The sequence below is a fragment of the Sceloporus occidentalis genome, unplaced genomic scaffold (assembly GCF_023333645.1).
Source record: "Sceloporus occidentalis isolate IW3139 unplaced genomic scaffold, rSceOcc1.0.p SCAF_12, whole genome shotgun sequence".
NCBI lineage: Eukaryota > Metazoa > Chordata > Lepidosauria > Squamata > Phrynosomatidae > Sceloporus > Sceloporus occidentalis.
The window spans coordinates 3,622,983-3,636,065 of record NW_028316992.1 but is presented as its reverse complement, the minus strand read 5'-3'; positions in this window follow the sequence as shown (position 1 = coordinate 3,636,065).

Below are 13,083 nucleotides of genomic sequence, written 5' to 3'. Positions count from 1 at the left end.
CACTATAAGGAATATAGCAGAGGTATAGGAAACAGATGTGGCCTGTGACCCCTGTCCCCCTCCAAAAGCAGTGACTTCTTTAAGCATCATAAGTTCCATTGGCTAAGTTATTAAGAGCAAGAGCCAAAGGCAATTTGTTTCAAGGAATGAAATTGTTTAGGTGCAGGCAGAAAGGTGCTTCTCTGTAACAAACAATGTAGCTGCTTCTACAGAAGTAATAACAAAAAGGGAGTGAAAGATCAGGTATGAAGAACTCATCACCCTACAAATGATAGACAACAATACTATCATCGCTAACTATTAGTAATGCTAGCTGAGTTTGGTGGAAGTGGCTATCCAACAATATCGGAGGGCTCACAGGTTCTTTGCTCTCTGAAAATAATGCAAGGGAGATTGGGATGAGCTCAGTTCTGCAGACTAATTTAGTTTTTAGTGCAGGATTGCAGAAACTTTGATCTTCCAGATACTATGGAAGATCTTCCAAATGCTATTATCCCCAGGCTGCATGACAAATAATCAGAAGTGATGACCACTGTAATATCTGGAAGACCACAAAGCATCCCCCACCCCCCCGCTTCTGATATATTTATGCTTGCCTACAATATTCAGGCCATCTTATGACTCATGAATCCAAATGTGTATCATGCACATTTAACAACCAATCTCTTGGCAGGCAGCAAACATGGGAGATCTATGAAGACTTTGGTGGATAGAATGGATATAGTTTGACTAAGAAATTTCCTCAGCATCGTCTGGGTGGATGCTGATGATTTTGCTTGGCATCTGAATGAAGAAAAAAGCTGACTGCTAGAATCTACTATACTTAAAAATGCTGTTCATGCTAGGTTTCTTGCAAAATGTATCCAAAACAACTCCCCCCCAAGTAAGCTGAGGTGTGCTGTTTTCTAAATATTGTTATGCCAATCTATGCCTGCATAATAACTGTGGTCAAAATTGTTTCATTGATATACTTCCTGGAGCAAAAGGTACCGAAATCCAAAGGATTTGCTTGGAATACAGCTGAAGCAGTTGCTAGATAAGTTCTAAAACCTTATCTGGGTCTTTGTTTTGATTCATTAGACAACATACCATGTTTGGGAACTCTTTAATCAAATATGTGGATTTCTGCAGCATAACAGACTGACACTTTAATGTGTAGTATAGTCTAACTGATGTGTAAATCACTTTAAGAAATGTCAGTCAAGTCATTCAATGAGGGCAGGCTTAATAGTTCGGGAAACAAAGCATGTATTTCTTATAATGTAGTACTTACTACTTTTCTAGTTTCACTTTTGCACCTTGTCTGAAGTTATGCAAGAAAACAATTTTTAAAAAAAGCTTTATGACATTTTATTGGACAAATAAGTAAGAACAGATATTACTAGGAAGGATGGCCTTTTTGTGACTCAAAGAGTGGTCTGCCATTATGGGTTTGGCTTTTTATTACTACTGTTTTTGCAGTTCCAATTCCATTTTTGCAGATGGCGGACACTACTGTCGAGTGGTATGGGAACAACGGCTCAGAGTAACCAAATTGGGTGTTGGGTTTATAGAATTGGGTCAGGAAACAAATGGCAAAGCTGGCTTTTAACCTGATCTTTGTGTATAGTAGATAGTGGGAAAGAAAAAACACAACAAAGAATATGATGGTTGACATGAAAGCTAGATCTTCTCTTCCTTGAAGGGAAAATTGTTTTCAAACAGCTGAAAAGGCATTCTCCCCGAAAAAAAAATGAGAAAATAAAAACCCTGGGGTTTACCTGATTTATTTATTATTATTATTATTATTATTATTATTATTATTATTATTAAACTTTATTTATATAGCACTGTAGATTTACAAAGTGCTGTACATACAATAAAAAATGGATAAAAATGAAACTTGCCAATGGCGTACATTCTACAGGGTAATAACAAAATACACATAAAACAATAGATAATAATACAAGATAGCATTAGATAAAATAAGCAAGCAACAAATTAAAAACATTGAATATCCCATATCAAGCAAATATCAAATAACAGTCAGATAACAATCCCACAATGCCTGGGAATGCTTCCCTGAAAGTCTTCAACTTTGTTTTGAAACTGGTCAAAGAAGTGATGAGCCATGTTTGTGGGGGAAGGAGATTCCAGGAGCGAGGGGCAGCAAGAGAGAAGGGACAAATCCGGGATGGGGCAGTGGAAATCCTAGGTTGGGACAGTAGACCTTGACTACCAGAACGGAGGGTATGAGATAAATAAGGAGGGGACAGCCCATGCAAAGCTTTAAAATTCAACAACAAAACCTTATACTGAATACGGAAGGTCAGAGCTGGAGTAAGGGATGTGTGGCGGTATAAATGCTTGACTAGAGTTTGCAAAAGGATTTTGTAGCACCTTTGAGACTATGTAGGAGCTGTGCCACACGCTTTGATGGATAGACATTGATAGATGTGATAGACTTGTCTACAAAAGCTTATGTTACGGCCTCTTTCTTATAGTTAGTCTGAAAGGTGCTACAAGATCCCTTTGCAGATTGATATTCAAGGCTAATACTTCTATGACTCTGAATAGAATTTATTTTTGTGGACTTGTCCAGGGTCCTGGAAACTCTGTATCTGTCTGCCCTTCCTTGTGCTTTTAGTCTGTATGTGGACCTGTCCAGGGTCCTGAAAACGTTGTCACTCCTCTTGCTCAAACCTTCATGTTTATATTCTGTAATCTGATTAACTTTACCTGCATTCTCAGTTCCTGATTAATTCTGCAGAAAGTTGCTGACTGCTTCCCATTGTGTTTGCCTCCTGAGGACGCAATAGTGATAAAGAAGGCTCAGTTCTGGCATGTCCTTGAGGCAAGTCTTATTGCAGTTCCAGAGGATAGAGGTTCCAGTCAGAGTAGCTAGCAAATTAATACTGTAATCCCTGATTTCAGAGATTTTTTTAATGAGTTTTATAACTAGATTAAATGTAATAAAAGAAAAGGAAATTCTGTTCTTGCCAGGCAGCAAGACAGATATGTCATGGCACAAAAACAACAACATTTGTTTGATTTGACTTTTTCAAACAGTTCAATGATACACGATAATGAGAAGGTGTTGTTTGTCTGTTTGTTTTGGAGCATTTTACAATCTAGAATAAAAGAGCCATTGTCTTCCAGAGCAGATGGAACTGGTAGGGAAAAGACTCCATTGCAATTTAAACGTTTTAATGAAAAACTGCCAGGGGAGCTGGAAATGGATTTTTTTTTTAACAGCCGAAGCTGAGAGAACATATTGGTGGTATTTTCTCATACCATTAACTCAAATGTTAAAGATTTGGGGGGGAAGGGTTGAAGTGCCTAGATTGTAATCATTTGATTGCGTAGCCAAAAATGTGAATATGTGGATAAGAGAGAGAGAAAATGGATTTAAAAAGCTGGAGAAATGTTCAAGGCTCAGTAGTGTGTGTGTGTGTGTGTGTGTGTGTGTGTGAAATGGCTTTTCTAAAATTTTCTTCTTAAATTGTTTTCCAGCACCAATTACAGCAGTAACCAAAGTGGAGGCACAACATAGAGAACAGTTTGTATGTAACAGGCGTATTTTCAAATAGGCATATTTTCTTGAATTCAAAAAGTCAGGAAGAACTCTCACCTTCACATAGACTGCCAGTTGTCCCTGGCTTTTAGCAGTAATGTGCGTATTGAAACCATGTAAAATATAGTTCAACTCTACTAATGAATGGATTAAAAGTGATGTTGGCAGATTGTGTTACCTATCTGCATGTTGATGTATATGGCTGAATAAAATACTGTGAAAAGGCAAGTGTAAGGATATTATATTGAGTCACTTCTTAACATGTAATGTGCCTGTCTATTATTGTTGTTATGTGCCTTCAAGTTGTCTCTGACTTATAGAAACCTTAAGGTGAACCTGTCGTGGGTTTTTCTTGGCAAGGTTTGCTCACAGGTGATTTGACTTTGCCTTCCTCTGGGGCTGAGAGAGTGTTTCCAAGGTCAACAAGTGGATTTCCATGATTCGGCAGGGATTCATAACCTGGCCTCCAGAGTCATAGTCCAAACCACTATACCTCTCTAGCGTGTTCATGCCCATCAATAAAACTTTGCACAAATGAAGGCTCTTGAAACAATTACCCGCAAGATTGCATCAAGGTTGCTTTTCAGGATGAGTGTCCGTGTTTGGTAATGTTCTTCTCCACCATGCCATTCACAGAAATTTTGGACCAACTCCCAGAAGTCCCAGCCAGCATTGAATTCCAAAAATATCTGGAGGACCAAAACTTGAGAACCACTGTTCTAAGTCTTGAAGCATTCTCTCTCTCAATATATATGGCTGGGGAGACAAGCCTGACAGATGTCCTGCTTCTTTATGTCCTTCTACTCAGGTCGCCAGAATTCCCTGGCTGATCCTTTTTTGGAAACGGAATGCTGAGCTAGGTAGGCTTTTTTCATGGACTTGTCCAGGGTCCTGAAAACTCTGTATCTGGCTGTCCTTTTTTGTGCCTTTAGTCTATATGTGGACCTGTTCAGGGTCTACATAACAATTCAATATCAGAAAAGAGGGGATGAAAGGAGGATAGGTCTTGGTGTAACACTGGTATGATGACAAGGTAGTGCAGCTGCTTCTATGGTTTGAAAGTGGATCGATACATCATCCCATGGTTTGGATGCAGGGGTGGGTGTTGTGGGGCCAAAGCATGTTCACACCCTTCAGTGGGTACATAAGAACAAACCCATCCACAGTGCTAGCAGAATCCTTTCATTGCTTTCGCTGTATTAAACAATAGCATTATAATATCACTGCAGCATTAAAGCTGCTCAATCTGAGAACTTCAAAGCATCAGTTATTGATACCTAGAGAACCAGCATGACACAATGGTTTGAGTGTTGGATTAAGACACTAGAGACCAGGATTTGATTCCCCCAGTTGGCCATGAAACTAGCTGAATCACCTTGGATATGCCACATCCTCTCATGGCAAACCTCCTCTGAAAAACATTGCCAATCAAACCCTATGCAAAGTTTTCTTAAAGTCACCATAAGTCAGAAATGACTTCAAGGTACTCAACAACAACAATTTGAGTTTTCTTATTCCTGTCATACCACCTCATTTCCTATTCCTTGACTGTATCTTTTTTAGACTGTATATCTGAGGGAATGGACTCTGCTGTCTGCTTTTTATTGTTATAAAAGCCCCCCTGAAGGCCTTTTTAAGAGAAGAGCAGGATGTAGCTGCTTCTAACAAACAAATGAGCAATGCCTCCTGATGAGAAATCCCTCATTTTTAGGAAAAAGAGAGGGTTGTTTTCCCCCAGTTGAAGCTTCCAATATGTAATTGCTTTATTTCAAATAGGGAATGCTACAGAGTTCCTGACAATATTGTCTTCTGTTCTTTCTCATTGCATTTTTGTTTTTTTAGTTTTTACAAATCTAATCCGAGTTGAAAAGAAATACACACTTGGGAAGTTTGTAAACCAACATTGCCAGAAAAGAACAGGTTTTGGCTGACAAAATCTGAGTCACTGAAGTGTATATGTGTAGGTTGAACATCTCTAGCTGGGCCAGTCCTACCATTAGGTAAAGTGAGATGGCTGCCTCCAGTAACACACTATAGCTTTTATGAAAGAGCAGCAGATAACCAGCTGTTTTGATTATTATGACCATGATTATTATTTTGATGCCAGGGATAGAGAAAAGTCTTTGTGGGATTTTCCAACTCACATTCCAAAATGCCTTGGTTTCACTGAACTTTGACTAGTCAATGAGTGAGGGCATCCTATTCCTATTCCCACCAAGGAGGGAAAATATCTTGGGCTGGCACAGGTCTCTAACACTGTAAAATACAATTATTGTGCTTTTTGTTCAAGGGTAAAAGAAGGGTGGTTTGGGTTGGTTTTTTTTTTTTTTTTGGTCCATGTCTTAAACAACATCATATGTGACAGTAGATATCTGGAGGGCAGGACACACACAAATAGCCACTGCAGACAGAATACGAGGGAGAGGCAGCGAGTGAGCGAGAGAGCAAAGTGTTCTTCACATATAATGATCACTTGTCAAAAACATGCTTTTTATTCAATGCAGCTGCTACATTATCAAGTGAGAAGAAGTCAAGACCTCCACTCCCAGAAATGCAATTCAATGGTAAATTGTATTCTCCTCTCCCCACTTGCTATCCTTTTGCTCATCTGCTTTTAAGACCCAATTCTGGTTTTCTGTTACACTTCACTCATAAATTATTGATCAAAAGCACTGTTCAGTATGTAAAAAGAAGGATTTTTTTTTTAAACCTTGCCTATTATGACCTATCTGTGAGATAAAGTAGACTGAGAAGTCTAAGTGAAAAGGGAGGTGTCAGTGGTGTCTGAGTTGAAGATCTGAACCTGGGAATCTCTTGATGTAAGCACCTTTTCTTTATTATTATTTCCAGTGAAGATTAATGCTTACAGAATTGGCAAAACTGGCACATGAAATGCTATAGGCTGAATATTCTCAGTGTACCAGCTCAAATCATACAATGCCTAACCCTCTAACCCAAACCTTGGAAAAGATACTTTCTGGACTACAATTCTCAGACCCCCATAACCTATGTAGGGTTTCTGAAAGTTGTAGTTAAATAAATAACTTTTTCAAAGTTCTGTTCTGGTATTTCACTGTACACTTTTATTCAGAAGTCCGTACTCTTACTCATAGAAAGTAACATGAGATGGCAATCTAACAGTACTCATAAATGATGTCAAAATCACAATTAATATGTCCTGGTTTGCTAGTTGTTACAATTAAAGGACTGACTAGGTTTAAATGGAGATCTGAAATGAGTTTGCAACCCTGTATCAAAGAATGACTCCCAATTCCTTCAAAAATAGATGGAGGGAGGCCTAACAGATCTTTAGATACAGGAAAATGAGAGGTGTCCATAGGTTAAAGACATGTTTGGTTATTAATTATCCAGAACCTTTAAAATAACAATAATAGTTAAGTATCCATTATTAATTAACCAGTAAAATAAAGGCAACCTACTGGTGACAGATCTGGAAACCATACCCTAGGAGGAGAGACTTAGGGAGCTGGGTATGTATAGCCTGGAGAAGAGATGGTTAAGAGGTGATATGATAGCTCTGTTTAAATATTTGAAGGGGTGTCACATTGAAGATGGAACAGTTTTCTGCTGCTCCACAGAATAGGACCTGGAGCAATGAATGCAAACTAAAGGAAAAGGGATTCTGCCTAAACATTAGGATAACTTCCTGATAGTAAGAGCTGTTCGACAGTGTAACACACTCCCTCTGAGAGTGGTGGGGTCTCCTTCTTTGGAGGTCTTTAAAGAGAGGCTGGATGGCCAACTGTTGGGGGTGCTTTGATTGTGTGTTCCTGCATGGCAGGGAGTTGGACTAGTTGGGCTTTGTGGTCTCTTCCAACTCTATGGTTCTATGATTCTAAGGCCCAGGACAGGCCACCAAGAAATGCCAGCACCCATTTTTTCTCTGCAGGGACAGTGCAGCCCCCAAATGGTGCACCGTCACTTTGGAGCAAAAAGAACCTAGTATTTCCGGGTTCTTTCTATGGCTCCACAGTGATGTTGCAAGTGCGCCAATGGCGCACCCCCGATGTAAGCGATGCATGGCGCCGTGTGGTGCTTACGTCACAATGGCAGCACCCATATACACAGGGCACCGCCATTGTAACTCCGTCACCATGTACTAGGGTTAGGGACTGTGTGGTTGCCGCATGGTCCCTAACCCTAGTATCAGCGCTGGTATGCTGCTTAATGCCGGCGTATACCATGATTCCTTAAGCTTGACGGGTGGTGAGGCATGATGGGGATGGTAGTTCATCATAATCTGGAGGGCTGTAGGTTCCTCACCCTTGCTTTATGATCTTGTGGGTTTTTTTAAAGCCCATTGGCTTTCTTTTGCCCATCTATGTTCACAGCTGAGGCCTCCTTTCAATTCCTCGAACTCTGCAGATCATTGGCCATTGTATTTGGAAAGCAAGTCCTTTTGCTTCCAGTATCTGGCTAGGAGACAATGCATTTTGTCCAACTACTGATCACTGTTTGACTAATTAGTCTCTCATATTGGCATGCAGAGCAGGGAGCTAAGGCAACTTCTGGAATGTGAGTGTTCATTTCTCTCACACTCCCTGGCAAGCTTGCCAGATCACTTCACCCCATATCCTTACAGCAGGTTCTTTGGAACACTATGTATCTCATTTCTGATTAAAGCAACTACTCTGTCACTATTTACCTGGATTCTGTGTCACAATTATACAGTCTTCAAATAATCACAAAAGAGGTGCCACTCTAAGGCTTATATTAAGCTAGTTCTGAAATGTGTTTCTTTGTGTTCTTGGGTCAGTCAATTCAAAGCTTCTGAGTGTTGCTATGGTGTTAAGAACCTAGAAACAAGTGCCTCAGCTTTGGTATGATATACACAGCCATTTCTTCAGGATGATGAAGTGTTTAAAAATAAACAATCAAACCTCACACCATTGACTTTCATGGAAGGGAAAGAACAAAGACTAAATTGTATTTCCAACTATCAGTCAAAATACAATTTCCAGTGGATTGCGATTAAATGGAGGAGATATATGTTTAATCACTAGAGTGGTTCATCATGTTGTGGTAGAAATGGATATGAGAAAGAGTGCATTATTTCCTTCTTTTATCTGGGAATTTTATATATACAAATAGAAAGCCTGGCTGAATTCTGCAACCAATTGCACATCTGCAAATGCACCTTCTATTTCTGCAGTCCCCATTAATCAAAAAGCATACTGAGGAAACTGTAGTTAATGTACCATCCAAAAATATGCAATAATTATGCTGTTTATGTTGTTATCTAAAAATGTACAACAATTATGCTTGCAAAACTTCTCTTCTACAACTATGGACCAAAAAAGTACAAGTGTGTGCATAAGGACTCTTAAATGAACATATAACATCAACAGGTCTCCACTTTACAGAGTTAAGAAAATAAATGTTGGTTTCATCTGAAAGCTTCCTAGAAACAGCCTTTTGCTGCATTTGTAAAAAAATGGAACATTTATATATTTATATATCCTAGCTTTTGGCTCATTTTCTCTTCTCCTCCTTCCTTACCTGATTGCTCAGTTCTTCCTGGAAAGGTTCTCTGGGTTCCCCTCCACTCCTGCTGAAAAGGACAGGACCTCTTGAAATCACTTTTTTTTATCTGCCACCACCCAATGAGTAACCTATTACTGTACATCTTAGCAACACATTGGAATATTGCCAGGGATTCCACTGGTATTTTCCCTTGCTAACTCACGAAAAACCTAGCCAAATCAATGTCAGGATATGCAGGTCAGCATAATAAGTAGTGACTGGGTGAAGGTGTAGCAAATGACAAGTGTAACCAGCATAAGGAAAGCCTGCAATTAGTAATTAAGAAAGCAATAGGCCAATTTGGCCAGGTGGCTATGATAGCCAGTCTGCACACTATAAATGCTTTGGAAATCTGTTGGGAGTTTGGGAGTGTATTAGTAATGTTTTGCTCTCCATGCTATTGGAGCATATAGGGATCTGTTGTGCTCTCCATGATGGTACATGCTGCTGCGAATGGTAATGCTGTTCATACTGAGTTAGTATGCTGATGTACTAGAAGCTATACTATGTTTATTTTTGCTCTTTTCTGAGCCATTCTACTCTGTTTTTTGCTTCAAGTATTTTATGACTGCTGCTGAGTAAAGCTATGTTTTGTTAACTTACCTCCAAGACTCTGCTGTTATTTTTTACGTCATCAACATACACCCTAACAATCAAGGCACATGAAAAAGGAGTGCAAGGAGGCAGAGTACTGTAAATTAAAGCTTTATTCTAACTAAAGGAGTTCTAGAGCAATAGGATATCACTACAAGAAGGACCAACTTGTCCTCCAGGCACAATCATTTCAGCCAAGTCAGTAAAACAAATCAAAATTCTAACACCACTGACTGGTACATGTTCCAAATCTCACTCACAACTCACATGGAATTTGCAGTCCTTGGTGTTTCCATATAGCTGGGAGCCTGGACTTCATTGACCAGCTCCACCAGCCTCCTCATGTCTGCCTCACAAGAGTCAGAGGCAGGCAGGCAGGCAGGAAGGCAGGAAGGCAGACAGACAGACAGACAGACAGACAGACAGACCCTAGACAGACAAAAGACTCGTGTTGCGTCCAGGCTTTTTAAGACCTCTATCTCAGAAACATCTTGATGGTTCCCACTTCTCCTCCAAACAGCCCATCTCATTGGACAGTTGACATCTCATCAGCTGTGTTGTAAACCCTCATTAAAATGTACATCCCCTAACGTTATCCCTATGTTATCTGTAAAGAAGGTTTTGATAAATGGAGGGACTCCCATTTATCGCACCTGCCATGGCAAATCATGGCTTTTGGATGAAGCCAGACTCATGATTTTACAATCCACATTTATGGTTATGGCAGCATTGCAGTGGCTGCAAATACTTCCTTGAAATTCACCTTAGAAGTCAATAGTACATCCAGCCCCTTGCCACCAGACAGGCATAGTGTGTAAAGCACCATGCCCCAATGGTCAGAGGGGACTGGGGACATCATTGATTGATGCCCCACTCTCCAGAGCTTGGAACTGCTTGGTTCATGTGGTTTCTAAGGTGGATTTTGGGGGTAGAGGTGGACGATGTTGCTACAATGATAAAGCTATGTCTGATGACGGAAGAGATCAGCTACTGTCTTTAATTATAGTTTCATTTGGGGAGAATGGTGAAAGATAGATAAAATTAATAAATAATTAATAATTAATGTTTTGTTTTCTTTTCTTTTAAGATAGAAAATATTTGCAAGAGAATTTACACTGTTTTAAAAATGATCTCTCCAGCAGTCCAGTGCTGGCAGGATAAGTAACATATGAGTCAGTGATGAACATACCATAGGCCCTTGGTATCTGCTTGGCTTTGGGTCCAGGACCCCCTGTGGATACCAAAATCCATGTATGCTCAAATCCCATTATATACAATGGCATAATAAAATGGTGCCTCTTATACAAAATGGCAAAATCAAGGCTTCATTTTTGGATATTTGGTTGTTGTTTTTTTTTGGGGGGGGGGGAAGATATTTTCAAACCAAGGGCAGTTGGAACTGTGGGTGCAGAATCCATGGATACAGAGAGCCGACTGTACTTAATACATTAATTTTAAACTTAATATTAAATTCTAGAAAACAATTTGATTGAATAAATGATTATATATAGGATATATCTTGCTAATTACTGGAGTAATACAAGCAGGCTGTGTGATGCTAATTGTAGATGGTTGGGAAGAGAAAGTAAGGAATTAAGCTGTATTGTTCTTATGGTATTTTTCTTAAAATGAAATAAGTTTGTTGAAAAATGAGGAATATGTTATTGACAAGTTATATGGGCTTGTCTTTTATGTGGAAAATGAACATTTCTTTTAAAATTGTTTTGCCACATTCTGGTCCTTTGATCTGTTGCATGATGGACTGGAAATGCTTAGAAAGTCTTAGCTAAGATGGCATTTTTGACATAACCTAAATCCCGCTATTGCTTGCTATAATGCACAGATATAACTTGCACTGCAGTTCTTAACCTTTATCCACTTGAATGGGAAAAAAGGGCATTGAATCACTTCCAGTGTATTTTCTGACCCTGTAGGAATTCCAGTGTATTTCACAGGATAAAAATGCCCCATGTTCCCAGGTGGATTTGTGGGTATGGAATGAAAGGTGTTCCAAAAGATTTAGAGTCAGAAAATTGGATTGGTAAATTATATGTTTTGGGTGACAGGCTACATATTTATGACAAAAAAGTAGCTTAAAAATGTATGTGTCCCAACAGTACTTCTACTGTTACTCCCATTTGAAATTAAATAAAACCGCATTTGAGCCCAGTAAATATATACATAATGGGATATCATGGAGATGGGACCCAGGTCTAAATGCAAAATTAATTTATGTTTCATATACACATATGAACTGCCGTGGCTCAATGCTAGGGAGTTCTGGGAAATGTAGTCTTGTGACACATTTTGTCTTCTCTGTCAGAGAGCTCTGGTGCCACAATAAACTACAAATTTCCAGGATTCACTAGGACTGAGCCAGCACAGTTAAAGCTGTCTCAAACTGGAGTATTTCTGCAGTGTGTTTGGGACTATAGTGATATATCTTCACTCCTGAGGATCTAACTGTATCTTTTGAGATCATCTAGGGAAGCCCTTCTCTCTGCCCCACCATCTTCACAAGAACGTTTGGTGGAAACACAGGAGAGGGCCTTCTCAGAGATGACTCCCAGGCTCTGGAATTCCCTTCCCAGAAAGCTGGCACCCTCCTTGCTATCTTTTTGCAAGCAGGTAAAAGCCTTTTTATTCCATCAGGCCTTTGAGAATTGGCTGTTGTTGTTGTTTTGGAGGACATAAAAGTATACAATAGTGCTGAAAGTGGCCAAATTCTGCTTGAAAACATTCCGGTGGTGACTTTGACATCACAGTGCACATCCTCATCTGCTTATCTTCCCACTGCATAAATATTCATGAGCGGCACAGAACATCCTATTATCAATGGCAGGACAAATTGGCAGAGATGGCGATAGTTACATTAGGACCTTCTCAGTCACCAACAGGGCTGAACTGACCTTTCATTTCCTATCAGTCATGCTAATGCTGGCAGTGTTATTTCCAGCCCTTGTGTGCTCTGAGCCATTGTGATGGCAGGAATTAAATGCAGATAGGCTCCTTGAAAGACAATGTAGCTGGTTGTAACAGTTGTTAGTGTTAACACATACACACATTTTACTTTATTTTCTTTTATTTAAAAAATGATTCTTTAATATCACCCTGACATTTCTGGTAGCTCTTAAAACTGGGGCAGTAATAATAAGCATAGCAAATGGGCATCTTTTATATTTCCATGTAGGGAATGCTTGTTGACCTTTGTTGGCAGTTACAAATGTGAGGTGAATGTGAAATTCAGCGGCACCTAAAGTTAAAGCTTTTAGTTTCAGAAAACAGGCCGCATAATTTTCCAAACTTGTTTTAACAATGTTATGGATGCAAGTGTTTGCCCACAGCTTTGACTGTCCATGGCTGATCCAGGCACAACAGTGTGCCTACCCCTC